The sequence below is a fragment of the Stylophora pistillata genome, chromosome 4, assembly GCF_964205215.1.
Source record: "Stylophora pistillata chromosome 4, jaStyPist1.2, whole genome shotgun sequence".
Lineage (NCBI taxonomy): Eukaryota > Metazoa > Cnidaria > Anthozoa > Scleractinia > Pocilloporidae > Stylophora > Stylophora pistillata.
Window position 1 is genome coordinate 39,467,546 of NC_142522.1, and position 15,340 is coordinate 39,482,885.

The 15,340-nt window shown below is 40.2% G+C and overlaps 2 pseudogenes; both read right to left on the bottom strand.

Annotated features, from left to right (window-relative positions):
• Positions 1-4,983: 4,983 nt before the first annotated feature.
• Positions 4,984-8,753, bottom strand: LOC148733679 (uncharacterized; annotated as a pseudogene).
• A 55-nt stretch (positions 8,754-8,808) lies between these two features.
• On the bottom strand, positions 8,809-10,621 carry LOC148733680 (uncharacterized; annotated as a pseudogene).
• Positions 10,622-15,340: the final 4,719 nt, after the last annotated feature.

Sequence of the window (15,340 nt, forward strand, 5' to 3'; positions counted from 1 at the left end):
ATAAATACTTTTAGAGTTCACTCTGTTACGAGTTTCATAAGAAAAAATTAACATGTTATGGCAAAAATATCATCTGGTTTGCGGTGTTTGGCCTTTTATAGCCAGTAATGGACGAGGGTCTCAAGCGGAGTTAACCGTAAGCTGTGAAACGGTCTAACAGTTTTTTTTAACAAAATCAGGGCTGCAACAGGGACATTGTTGTCTTAAGAGGAATAAGTACAGGTCTGCTTCGTTTTGAAACAGTTTTTAAAATATTCAAACTCCAGATCAAAGTTTGGACAAGTTGAAGAACGTTCTATTATCGTCTGGTCAATGTTGAGTACCTTTATAAAGCTCTTCATTTGGATTGTTTTCATGCCTCTGACGTGAATAAATTTGTTGGTAACTGTAATTGAACAGTCTCGATTTTTTGATCCGCCTTCATTAGAGAAACGGACTCGGTGGCAGTGGATTTACTTTACAAATCCCGACTTAATATTCCTCTTTCTTGAAGGAACTGTCTCTGGCGAGTTGTTTTTTTGGCGGTGCTTCGTTGACTGAAAACTGAATTGAGAACAAATATTTCGCTCCCTTTACAACGACCCTAAATGGATAAGTAACAAGAGCGCTGCAGTAAAAACAAAACAAAACAAAACAAAACCAAAAAAGACAGGTTGATTTTGCCAGCGATGTGTACCACAAAGGCTGGCTGGACACTAAACCGATCAAAAAGTCGATGAGAACTAACGAGAAAATTAATACATTGGAAAGAGTTTGGAGAGCACAAAATCAAGTTAACGATGACCATTCCCCAGTGTGGCTAAGACCGCCAGCAAGGCACTGACGACGCAGATGGTGAGGAGGTAACCATGAAGTGTTGGTGAAAGCTTGACCATGGGCAGCTCTTGAGAGAGATTGGAATCCAGACGAGGTGTTTTTGTTCCATCGGTGCCGAGTTGATTTGATACCGTCATGTATGCCACAAATTAAAATTAATTCTGTTTCTACGCTGATATAAAAAATATCAGCCAGAATTATATGGTGAGTGACACTGTCATATTTTGGAAAATGTTTTTTTAGCTCACGGTAAACCAAAACGTCTTACATTGAAGCAACTGTATTTTCATTACTTTTCTACTGGATGTTTTGACTGAAAAAGAAGACTTCAATTTTGTCAATTAAATGTTGCTGGTTTGAATGTTTACAAAAAACTGAAACTTTTATAATTTTTATCCAGTCGAGGTAGATACGAAACTGCCCCAATTTCACTATCATGTGCACAGTTTTATAAGCATGGCAATTGATTGCATCCATGTGAATGTGAAACAATGGGCCGTAGCAGAGAAGCAAACCAGATCATAAGCATTGTTTTATCTTTTACCTTAGGAAGACAAATCAAATGCAAGTGAAATTTGCTAGTCCTCTCTGGCCCCAAGTAATGATGATTAATAATAAAATATCCGTTCAGTGCCGGTAGAATGCTGATGTGTCCATAAGTCTCCTTTGTTTCCTTTTGTTTTTAAATTCAATCAACCATCAGGTTCAAGTGTGTGGAAGCGCGGTGGCCTCATGGTTGGTGCGCTCGAGTCCGGATCTAGTAGTCCGTGTTCGAGCCACGGCCGGGGACATTGTGTTGTTCTTGAGCAAAACACTATACTCTCACAGTGCCTCTCTTCACCCAGGTGTTTAAATGGGTACCGGAAAATGTAATATTGAGGGGTAACCCTGCGATGGGCAAGCATCCCATCCTGAGGGTAGTAGAAATACTCATGCAACAGAAACCGGAATCAAGCGCCGGCCACTGGCTCGTAAACTGACTTTACCTCAGTTATCAGCTCTAACTAAGTTTGATTACGTACTTACTCAAAGATAAAACGAAGTAACATGAATTCACAGTAGGAGGACGGGGAATAAAGTTATGGATCTGCAAGTGGTCGTAATTAAAGAAAAAGGAAAGAAAAGGAAAGGAAACACGCAAACAAATATACACATACGATGAAAATATCGCAACTCTTGTGATTACCAACATGATATGCCTTCCATTTAGATGTGAAAGGTACAATGCAAGCAGGTTTGGCGGCTGTTCTCATCAACAAAATATTATTTTTGCGCGGAATTGAAGTCATTAGATTAAAAGAAAGGAAAGAAAAGGAAATATGCATAAATCCATACACACACTATACTGAAAACTTTCATAACTCTTGTTGTTACCAATATATGTCGATCCTTTTCTAAGTCAAAGGTAAATGCAAGCACTGAGATGTCGTAGTTCCCGTTAGTTTACCTTCCGTTTGTTTCTCGAAGGCTCCGGTAACTAAAGAGGCTCGTAAAGCTGTTTTGGTTTCCTACAGACTGGAAGTTACAATAATAAAAGTTCCATAATTAATTAGACTATCAGTCAGAAACAAAATGGACTTGTCAAAATTCTAGAACCTGCTTCTTTAAGCTTAAAATTTTTTATTTTAGAATATTTCTTCGGGCTTGTTAAGTTACCGGGACTTTAATGAAACAGGCCCCTACTGTTCTCGATGGGCTGTCGTGGTCCTTCCCACAAATCAAAATCATTGAACAGGCTATTCGTCTGAGCCTTAATTATGGAGGAATTAACATTTTCTTAAGTACTATTCACTCTAGCGCAACTCGCTTCTTTCCTTTTGTTCCAGGTCTCCAAAATTAGAATGAATTATTTCGTGCTTACTTCGGGGGAAGGGGGTGCAGTGGGGCTGTAGCTCCCTCAAACAAAAATTTGAGGGTAGAGTACCCCAAAAAAATCAGCACCTTACGTTTGGTGTCGAAAATAACGCTAGTGCATCATCAAAATTTGCAAAATAAAAAAAATCTGGTGATGCAAAATAAAAAAAATCTGGTGATTTTTTCACATTATTTGATTCTTTTGTCAGCATGCGCTTTTTTTAACAGTTGCGGCACGTGTTCGAGAAGGGTGACTGGAGAATTAGACATGATTTAATTTTGTCTTGGGTACTCAATCGAATGCTCAACTGAAAGATTTTGGAGTGTGCCGGAGGAAATGTAAGCAAGGCACAAATCAATTACGGACACGTGCAAAATTCTAAAGATTGAAAAGAGGTTTGTCTGTAACAACGAACAAAGCGAGGGGAATTTTGGAAAATTTTAGCAAGGGTATGTGCATGGTAGATGAAAGATAAGTGACCCATGTTTCAAAACGCTTCACTGCCTCTGGCGTGAATGGTTTATTACGCCGAGACTGTGATAAACAGTGTGATTTATAACGTTGATATTTTGATAAAGTGCGTCAGTGCCCAATTATAAACGTGCCACGGCTTTAAAACTTGTCATACCAGAAGACACGGTTCATTCAAATAACTTTCGCAGCGAAAGAAAAAGAGATTTTTGTAACACGGACTGCAATTTTTTACTGCCATCTGTCTGAGTTGGAAACCTGTTCAACAGGGCTAAAAATTGGTAACTGTGATTGCTTGGTAAGAATAAATCTCTAAGATTAAGCCTATATGATTTATCTCTGTCGAATAGTGGATTTAAATCATTCAAATGCTACGCACATACTCTTGAAGGTGTGATTGAACCTAATTTTTTAAACCAATCACAAGGTTATTACCGTATTTATCCGTGTACAAGTCAACCTGTTATGACCGGAATTTTATTTTACCAAAGACAATCTTGATATTACTTTCAATGCTCATTAATTTATTTCAAATCGAAAACTCAAAAAAATTACGCATCGCTTATTGAAGAACACAGACTATACAGGAGTTGCAAAAAGTGCCTTCAGTTACCATGAAATGAACCCAAAACAGGAGCGGATCCAAGAATTTTTGATAGGGGGGTCCAAACTTTGGTTCAGAAAGGACTGTTGGACTCTTTTGAGGCAAAGTACTTCTCCCTCACACCCCCCACACCCCCCACACCCCCCAAACCCCCTCCCACCAGTCGCGGTTGCACGTTATAATTCCTTGGCCGCTTACCTTTTATTTGGATTCATTAATTTAAAAAAATCAGCCAGTTAAAAAGTGATATACGATCCTGCGAATGTAACAATTTCAATCTCAAAGTTATTAGCGTCAGGTCTGATAGGGGGGTCCGGATCCCCCGGACCCTCCCCCTGGATCCACCACTGCAAAAGTCTCACAATAGCCAGAAAGATTTCAGTCAAAGTTTGAAGACGCACTCTAAACATTTAAACCTCCAAAGGGAAGATTTCTCATTGGGCATAGCAAGAACCTTTTAAGACAAATATTTCAGTGAAGTTCTTTAGCTGCTTTCTTCAATGAAGCATGACAGTTCATCGAATGTACCTGTTATTCGGACCACTCTATTTCTAAGACATCGGATCGGGTTGAAAGTAACGTACCTCCAAATTGACTTCACAAGTAGAATTCCGTTTCCAGTAAAGAAGAAAAAAAATAGCGGAGTTCATTTCTACGTGTAATTGAAATCTTACACGGAGGCGTTTAAAAAGGGATGATGCATGTCCTTTTTTTCTTAATACTGTTCTGGCATTCGCTCAAGCAAAATAGTGTTTTGAGAGAGAGCTATGATATCTCGTTGGTACAATGATTTGGATTTTTTCCCTACGAACTCAATATTCATAATACCTCATCCGTATCGCGCAGTTTTCTGCAATCTACCAATACTTTTTAGTGTTAGGACACCACAGGAGGTGGAGCAAAATAACCCAAACCTCCTTTCTCTCAACAGCTTTTGAGGCTAAATTTTTGTAAGCTACATAAACTTTTAAGGATAACAAAGTCTCATTTGACACGGTTCGAGTTCCACTTACAGAAAGAGTTGAGCTGCAGAAAGAATTGACCAAACATGCCCATCTGTGTTAAGCTTTCAAATGTGCGGGGCAGCGTTATAGAGAGTCTATTATTTTAGATTCACACCCATCCATAACCTGGATAATATTACTTAATGATTTTATATAACGCCTTCATTTCGCAGAAAACCAAAAAGATTGGCGATTCAGAAAACCACTGCAATCCATGGTACCTTTTCTTGATTTACTTGGTCAACCACTAAAATGCACATTGAATAACTGAATTAAACAGGGCAGTGTAAGCACTCACCAATGGCAAGTAACAGCACAGAGGCGTTGAGGACCACGAACAGGACATTTACAAAGATGGATTCGTTCTTTCCGTCTCCTTGCCACTCAACCCAGTTTGTGTAAACTGCGCCGAGACAAATGTTGTAGAAGGTAATCCACAGGAAAAATGCTTGTAAGCGATCATCAAACTTGATTGGTCGGAATAAGGTGTAGACCACTCCAGAGACGCTGACTGTCAGAACTGTTAGGTTGATTTGCAAGAAGCTATCAGACCCAAACAGGAAAATCAACGAGATTAAAATCAGCTTGCGATACATCACTGTGACTTCCCAAAACCTAAATGACTTCTTATAGTTTTCAAAAAAACACTTTGAGTCTAAAAGAAATGGTCTCGTATTCCTCGGACTTACGATATGTGAGAGGGAGAACCAAAGCCAGAATTGGAAATCCCACTGGATAAAATGCCACAATAGAGGCAATGAGACAATACAACCTGTGGTGAGGGGGGAAACACTGGATGGAGTAGTCAGTTCTCAGCTGGAAGATGCAGTCGCTCTTGTCGTCTGAGAAACACGTTTCTACACACGCACTGGGAAGAGGAAGTATCTAAATAATCGATTTGCTCGTAATGGGGTAGGTCATACCAACAGGAGGAAAATGTTCCGACAGCAAGATTTCTTCAAACTCTTCAATACAGTTACCTTCTCACTTACTTCAAGATCCTTCTTATTCATGATGTAGCACTTTTTGTAGAATAGATAAGAGAAAGACAAGCCATCGAGTGAGAAATTTGAGACAATGATCAATAAGAACTTTCTAATCTGATCCAACCGCAGAGAGGAATGAATAATAATAATAATAATAATTTAATATTTATATTGCGCAAATTAACATGTCGATATGATCAAATGCGCATCATAACACTGTTCGGGGGACTTTGGCCAGACTGCATCAGCAGTTTACAAACAATGGAAGGAAACTTATTTGAAGATGCCCCCTCCCCCCAATTCCCAATAAACAGGCCAGACCACATCACAGTAATCTCGTGAGTGGGTTCTTTAACGTCCCCTGCCTAACCAAATTATCTAATTAATAGATGCAGGAGACGGGACCTACGGTTTATTCGTCCTTATCCGAGAAGACTAGAATGTCTATCCATTTCTTATTAAAGAAAGGTAACGCATTCTCCTCAGTTATTTTAAGACCTTGAGTGTTGGTCCGGCCGGGGCTCGAACCATCGACCTCGACCCCCCGCACAACAGTCCAGCGCTCTAACCAATTGAACCAATCGAGAGGCGATGAATGGAGCTAAGTGGAGCAAACTGCCAAATGCTCCCTTCCATTACTTTTAGAAACTTCTCCATTGAAATCAAAGTGACTGGCTAATGGACTTCGTCAATGCTGAGAAAATACCAGCGATGACTTGGTAAAAACCAATCACAATCTTGACGCATGACACGATGACATCTGCAACTGTACATAAACTGAACATAGCAACAAAAACAGCAATCACCGAGATAAATGAAATTACAGTTACATATAACCGGTGACATTGCAAGCAAAAGTTAAATCGGAAATAAAAGACTTTAGAGCAGGTTGCACACAAAGTCCCTTGATATCCTTGATGGCATTCTGAGTCAATTCCACCCTTGCAGGACTTGGCATGGGGACATTCGAGTGGTTCTGGGAGTAACGTAGTAAACGTGGAATATGACTTCTTGTAGTGCGATCCAAAAGAATGGATGTTATGAACAAAACACTTGAAACGTTCTTTTTCAGATTGGCGTGACCAAATCCAGAAGTAGCTAAGGGCAAGTATTGCTGTATTTTTCTCACAAAAAAAAGCCGTATGGTGGAAATGCTGAGCACGGGCCAAAACGATCCAACCGATAAAATTTGTGAATGCATATGCATGCACGATAATTAGCAGTCTCGTTGCAGAGCGTACCTAAGGAGGAATGATTCCTTTCTTTGCATCTACTTTGAACAAAGCCGAATACCAATCAATAAAACTATAAATCATTCATAGAAGAGGTTTACCATGAATTCAATTCCTCTTTGCTCTGAATCAACAGAGAAATAAGTAATTATAATTAACAATTGGTTCATGCTTTAGCGTGCACTATCGAGTTATGGAGCACGCGGGAAGTTTGGAGAGCCCCGAAAGAAGCGTAAGAGTTGCCCAAGGTGATAGCCGAGGGCAACTCTAGCTTCCTGAGTGCTCTCCAAACTTCCCACGTGCTCCATAACTCGATAGTGCACAGCTGAAAGCATGAACCAATTATTTTAGAACATAGCCGGTGGAATTGTGCATCAAATCCGACGCGAAAAACGGACAACAATATCAGTTGAAGCGAATAGTCACGGCGCTGATGCCGACGATCTCCTTTTCCTTTGTTTTTCTCTTTTTCTGCCTCATTTAAGAACTCTAGCCCAAGGGAAAAGGTCGAAACATTGTCTTCGTTTTCGGACTAGTAGGCCGAGTCCCTGTTTGTATCCATTATTATCGCGAAATATATCATTTCTCACCGCGCTAACATTGGCCGCTCGCGCGAAAAAAAAGAATTTCTGGCGAAGTCGGATTTGCTGACGCTATCAGCGTGCACTATCGGGATTTTGAGCACGCTTACGTATAATGAATTTGATTGCGCGACTTTGCCAGCTATGTTCTAAATGAATATTATCTTCCTCAGAAGACATCTTGGGAATCTGCAATAAACAGATAATTAAGCGATTACTCTCAGCTCATCTTTCTCTAAGAAGGGTTCCTGATAATCCACATCAGTTGACTGTGTCCAACGCGGATGGTGCAAGAACCAAAATTGATGACAGTGACTGCTAAAGGTTAACTCTATCGGTGTAATGGTATTTTAAAAAAAAAACTAAGCATTGCTAAAGGCGCACTTAATCAAAAAAAAGTTGAAGTTCGCCCAAAGCGAACACTGTGGTTACCATATGGACATACCACACAGTCGGCAGCTTTGGTCCCAGGACTTTTCTGTTCAGCAACAAGTGTACTAATACTGCATCTTTTACAATCAACTTGTCCCATTTCATCCTGATAGAATCCACCTATTAAGATGTCATAGAGCAAGAAGACACCGCCATGGGTGGATTAGAAAGATTCAGTTGTTAAGTATAATTTCAGAGTAGAATCATTTTTACTTATGATGCACGATCCTTCGTAGTAGATAGCGCTATTTATGCAATAGCGAAAATCAGACCTAAAAAAAAATCAGGCCTGTACGGGATTGGAACCACCGACCTCTGCGATACTAGTGCAGCGCTCTACCAATTGAGCTAACAAGCCAACATCACGGGTTTATTACGAATCAACTTAACGGCCTGCTCCCAGTTGGCTTGTTAGCTCAATTGGTAGAGCGCTGCACTAGTATCGCAGAGATCAATGGTTCGAATCCCGTACGGGCCTGATTTTTTTCAGGTCTGATTTTCGCTATTGCATAAATAGCGCTATCTACTGCGAAGGATCGTGCATCATACGTATTTAATACCGCAGTTCAAAATATATGAACTTCATATATTCATTGTATCAGGATCATTTTTATAATTGTTATTGTTTGTCTTTAAAACATTTCTGATAAGAGTAATGCATCCCAACGAAAAGCATATTACTGTCTGTCCAGCACTGTTTAATTACCTAAGCCTTTTCTAAAAACTAACCAAATACGTAATAGGTGTACGATCGTCAATAAACACACGCCATGTTGGACGAAATTACAATATTTAATGCCATATCACGTGATACAATGTGGGTTCGCAACGCGTGCAGAAGAACGGATACAACATCCCTCCTAGACTAATAAAAGCTTGTAACTCCAGTAAAGTTCGATCTGATAACGAATCTTAGATCAACTGTTAAACTAACACTCTGATAATAAACTTCAATCAATCAAGTGTGTTGTTCTGGTATCATCTCTGCACTGGGTGGTTCCTTTGGCTTCTCTGCATTTGCCATTGCCTCTGGTGGGACAGGTGGTACTCTGAGTGGGGTCTCCTTTTCTGGGATCTTCAGGTCTGGAACTGCCTGTGGTGTTTGCACTACCTCACTCTTCTCTGTTTCAATGGTGGTGTTCATTCCTGCATTTGCTAGTTTAAATTGGCTGGCATCTTGGCAAATGGTTCGTCCCTCTGTCAAACGTCTGGCTGTTATTTGGGAGCTACAAATGTTGTACACGATGTAGAACACAGGTTCATACAGAGTGCTCCATTTGTTCTTCCCTGGCTACTTGACAAGCACATAGTCTCCTAGAAGCAGATTATTCTCTCTGGTCTTTCTCCCTTTTCTCTGTTGCTTCATTTTCTACTTGTATTCTGCGTCTCTCCGGTCTATGATGACATTTGTATGACATATGATGACATTTGGATGACATATGATGACCAGTTGGCTTGTTAGCTCAATTGGTAGAGCGCTGCACTAGTATCGCAGAGGTCAGTGGTTCGAATCCCGTGCAGGCCTGAAATTTTTTTCAGGTCTGATTTTCACTATCGCTCAAATAGTGCTTTACTACGAAGGATCGTGCTCATATACGTCTCATAACCGCAGTTCACACATATGTTTCATATGTTTGTTGTTGTTTGATGACATCCTTGTCATTTCTCCGGGGTTGAGGTTCAATGCAATCCAACCTCGTTCTCACGGTGGTCCCCTTAAGGGCTTCGTAAGGTGCAACGCCCGTAGCTGGGTGCGGTGTTGATCTGTAGGCGATAAGCATGTCTTGGACCGCATTTCTTCTCTCAAGACGGTTTTGCCTTGCAGATTTGCAATTTGCTCGGTCTTGTCTAGGTTTTGCATGAATCTCCCTACTTCTCCTTTCGCTCTTGAGTGAAGGGGTGTCACCCTGTGGTCCTGAAATCCTTCTTGCTTTGCGAATTTATTGAACTCTTTAGAGTTGAGTTGGGGTCAATTGTCGCTTTCAATTCTCCTCGGAGTTCCATAGGTGGTGAAGATGTGCTTCAATCTCTCCTTGTCGGTCTGGAAGTCGGTTGATGGTACAGGCTCTACCACTGGGTATCTGGTTCTCTTGTCAATCAGGACGAGATTGTAGTGTCCATCTGTACGGTCCACCATGGTCTATGGATACTGTGTCCCTGGGCCAGTTTGGAATGCTAGTCACCTTCATTGGTTCTTCTCTGTCTCCTTTCGTACCTACATGGCACTCATAACACTGGTCAATAGCTGTGTCAATCATCCTGTTCATCAGTGAGAATCAGTACGTTTCTCTCAGTATTTGCCTGGTTTTAAATTTTCCTAAGTCTCCTAGGCTATGTCCTAGTTTAACCGCTTTTCTCTAAGTGCTGGTGGTAGTACGATTCGATGTTCTCTCAAGATAAGTCCTTCTGCAACTGATAGCTCCTGTTTCACATGTAGGTAGCGTTCAATGTCTTTGTCTCTTTTGTGTTTCTCCCAGTCCCCTATAGCAATCCTCTTGGTTAATCGCTGAGTGATCTCGTGTGATAACCACAGCGTGCTCTGTATTCAAATTCCGTTTGATAATCTTCTCAGTTTTATCACGTCCTGTCTCAGGTAGGGGGTGTCTAGAATGGAAGTCTAAGGTGTCTGCTTTATCCTTCCCTGGTTCGTATGCCAATTCGTAGTCTACGTCTTGCATTTCCATGATCCACTTGTCTATTCTTGGCGGTATTTTGGTCTTTACCTTGTTGAACAAAAGTACTAGTGGATGTGGGCAGTCACAATGCTGATTCTGGGTGCTCCAAGTAAAAAAGAGTAAACGAGCCCTACGGGCTTGTTTACTTTTTTTGCTTTTGAAAAAATTACTCGTGCTCATTAATATAAAATTGCCCTTGAAATCATGTTATTACCTATAATAATACCATCAAAAGAATGTCACGAAATAGCAGCTGCATGATAATACTCACAGGCTCCCACTACGGAGGTATTCTAAAACATGTTTCATGGAAGGAGATCGATCTTGTTGTTATCCAACAGTCTACAAGAGATGAACAACATTTTCACACTTATGTTGAGCTGGAGCATACTTGAATCTAGCCCAAGGAATCCAGAAGAAAGGAAGCTGGTTTCCTGGTAAATAAAATAAAATGAATATTCAGTTTAATAGCAGTAAAATACTTACAGTTCATACACTCCTTCAATCCCAGATGTTGCAATTCTTGACAAATTTCTGATTTGATCGTGATCTAAATGTCTGGGACGAATGAAAGCAAAGAAATTTCAAATTCAGTAAATGGTTTGAACCCGGGGGTAACATGTGAAGGTGTAGTCTGATCGTCCGGGTGAGTGTAGTCCTGAGAAGGACTATTGTCGGTGTCAGTGACTGACGTTTCGACAACCTGTGCGGAAGTCATCATCAGAGTCAAGTGAATGATTGTTGTCAGTAGAATGTTCTTATTCCAGTTCGTGTGAAATGATCGGTTGGTTTTGCCGTGATGTTATTGGCTGTAAGACTCAAGTGACGTAAGTCGGTCGTGATTGGTCTGTTTCGGTCTGTCGGTAAAGTTGGGTTGTTCTTTTTCGGTCGTTTGTGATGTTTATGTCGTGAATGAGTCGTTTGTATGGGGCGGGTAGTTGTTGACATCTGTTTAGGGGAGTCTGTTCTAAGTTAGTAAACCAGCTTTCCAGAGTCAGTCGTTGAAAATAGTCAGTGCTGTAGGTTAGGCATTGCGCAGAGTCCCAGTCAATGTTGTGGTTGGTAAGTCGATGGTGTTCAGCAATGTGATTGCTGACATCACCTTTCCTCGTCGCCCGTCTGTGTTCAGTCAGTCTTGTTGTGAGGTTTCTGCCAGTCTCACCGATGTAGGAGGCTTGGCAGTCGGAACAATTGATCTTATAAATCGTTCCCTGTCTGTTCCTCGGTTCGTCTTTGTCTTTGACGTTGGTTAGTAACTGACGTAGTGTGGTGATGGGTTTGTGGGCGACGCGGATATTGAAGGGTAGTAAGATGCGCGAGATGTTTTCAGACATGCCTTTTATGTACGGTATGGTTGCTGTAGTCGCCCACAAACCCATCACCACACTACGTCAGTTACTAACCAACGTTAAAGACAAAGACGAACCGAGGAACAGACAGGGAACGATTTATAAGATCAATTGTTCCGACTGCCAAGCCTCCTACATCGGTGAGACTGGCAGAAACCTCACAACAAGACTGACTGAACACAGACGGGCGACGAGGAAAGGTGATGTCAGCAATCACATTGCTGAACACCATCGACTTACCAACCACAACATTGACTGGGACTCTGCGCAATGCCTAACCTACAGCACTGACTATTTTCAACGACTGACTCTGGAAAGCTGGTTTACTAACTTAGAACAGACTCCCCTAAACAGATGTCAACAACTACCCGCCCCATACAAACGACTCATTCACGACATAAACATCACAAACGACCGAAAAAGAACAACCCAACTTTACCGACAGACCGAAACAGACCAATCACGACCGACTTACGTCACTTGAGTCTTACAGCCAATAACATCACGGCAAAACCAACCGATCATTTCACACGAACTGGAATAAGAACATTCTACTGACAACAATCATTCACTTGACTCTGATGATGACTTCCGCACAGGTTGTCGAAACGTCAGTCACTGCCACCGACAACAGTCCTTCTCAGGACTACACTCACCCGGACGATCAGACTACACCTTCACAAATTTCAAATTGTTGATGCCGTTATAACTTTGGTTCAATAATATGATGAAAATCACCCGTTAAGTGACCCCATCCACGCACCTCTTGTAATTTCTACGGCGTTTAATTGTTTAAGTAACTCTCCATCTTTTTCCTAGTATCATCATAGTTCAGATTGCCATTGGGGAGATGGACAGATAAATAGATGAATACATCGGTCGATAGATTAGTAGATAGAAAGTGCATCACTGACTGCTAAAAGATTAATATATAGAACTGATATAACTTATATTTATCGTGACTTGTTTGGTCTCGAAGACTGATTATTTTCAAGTTTGGTCCATGGTTAACGAACACAATTTTGAGCATAATTTTCTACCTTTACCAGCACAATCTAAAAGGGCATACAGTATTCCAACCTGTCATAAACTGAGTGGTTACATTAAATGAACGGACCATATCATTGTCTGACCCTGGTGAATTATCAGACCTCCTTCTCACGAAAAATTCTTTTTTTGTTGGTGAACATTAGAAAGGTTAAACTGGAATTTTTGTGAGAGGAAAGCATTTTTTAGGAATGTCATTTTTTAGGAATTGTCGGAGTTGGAATAGCGAGTTGCAATTATGGAAAGGAGATCTCTGCATTCGGTGCTTTTAAATGTGTTTTAAAGTTGTTTTTCAATGAGGCGTTACATGTTTGATTGTGGAAACGATTTTATCTCGAGCTTATTATCGCTAACATGTGCACCTCGCTCGCGCGTGAGAGATATCATAAATAGATAGAATCGCTACTTACACGATATTCACAGAATGAGGACCTGTCAAATCTGGTTCAGATGTCAGCTCAGAAAGTTTTTGTAGGCGCCTTTGAACAGTAGAATACTGGCGCGGTATAAATATTTTATTATCATTATTATTTTTTTTATTATTGTTATTATTATTATTTTAATTCGCTACCAACCAAAATTTGAGTTTTTCAGCTTTCTCTACTGCCTAGATGTAGAGAAAGGCCGCAGACTGCCATATGCTGTTTAGAATAATTTAGGCAGATTAAAGTGTGTAGCGACTGGTTTAAATGGGTCCTTGTCATTCCTTTCTATGACGCCAAGTTGTTCTCGGAATCGCTTCAGTCGTCTTCCTGTTTTTGCCAATGCATATCTTTTAGCAATAACTGCAAGCAAGAGAATATTCTCTTAGCGCAAGTTATGCAATAGATGACATCGGCGGAGGAGCACGATATTTTCTCGACGTTGTGGATGAAAGGACAGGTTTTACATTGTGCGCGAGTGCATTTGAAAGTTCCGGGTTGGTCATTAGTTCGTATTGAACTTTGACCAAAAATTTGCCTTTATTTTTTTTCGCGTTTAAATGAAATTAGTGGATGTTGTTAAAAGATAAATTTCTTACCTTACCTAGTGTCTAAAATCGGAAACAAGTGTCCAATCTCAGGAAACTTATATCTAACATCGGATATTTGATTCAAGGATGAATCGGACACTAGTGTCTACAATTGGACATCAGGATCAAAAATCAGACACTAATGTTCAAACTCAGTCTCTCGTGTCTAAAATCGGACACTACTGTCTAAAATAGGACGCTAATATCTAAAATCAAAAAATGTCTGAATAAAAAAATAATATCTAAAATCGAAAACTAGTGACTAAAATCAGACATTAGTGTCTAAAATTGCACATTAGTGTTCAAAATCGAAAATTGGAGTTTAAATGCTCGACCAAATATGTTTTAAATTCGTTCAAGATTATCTAAAAAACGAAAACTACTGTCAAAAATCGGATGGAAGTGTCTAATATCGGTACTGGTGTCCAAACCCGGAAAACTGGTATCTACCATCGGACATAAGACTCTAAAATAGCACATTAGTGTCCAATATTGGACACTGGGGTCAAAAATCAGACACTAATGTCCAAATTCGGACTCTAGTATCCAAAATTAGTTTTTTTTTTCCAAAATCGGATAATACTATCTAAAATCACACGAAATCTGAAAGTTGTGTCTTAAATCGGAGAGTGGTGTGTAAAAAAGGTAAATTCGGACGCTAATATCTTAAATAGTAGACAAGTGTCTAAAATCAAATACCAATGTCTAAAATCGTATACTAGTGTCGAAAAGGGACACCAAAATCAGACACTACTGTCTAAGATCCGACACTTATGTTTAAATTCGGACACTACTATCCAAAAGGAGACAGCAGTGTCCAAACTCGGACGTTGGACTAGTGTTCAAAGTAAGACAGCGGTGTCTGAAATTGAACACTATTACCTACAATCAGACTGCTGTCGAAAATCGGAAACTTGTGTTTAAAATCGGACAGTAGCGTCTAAGATAGGAGACTGGAGTCTATAATCCCGCATAATCGTACATTTAAGTGTCGAGAAGGGGACTGATATACGTTTCTAATATCGGGAATAAGTGTAAAAAAATCGAACTGTAATGTTTACATTGGACACCAATGTTTAAATTTCGACACAGATGCCTAAAATTCGCAGATTGGATTCTAAAATCAGACACTAGGGTCTAAAATTGGACTTTACTACTTAAATCGGACACTAATGTTCAGAATGAGACAGTCTATCTAAACTCGGGAACTACCTTCTATAATGAGACACTAGTATCTAAACTGAGACATTAGTGTCTAAAATTGAACGGCAATGTC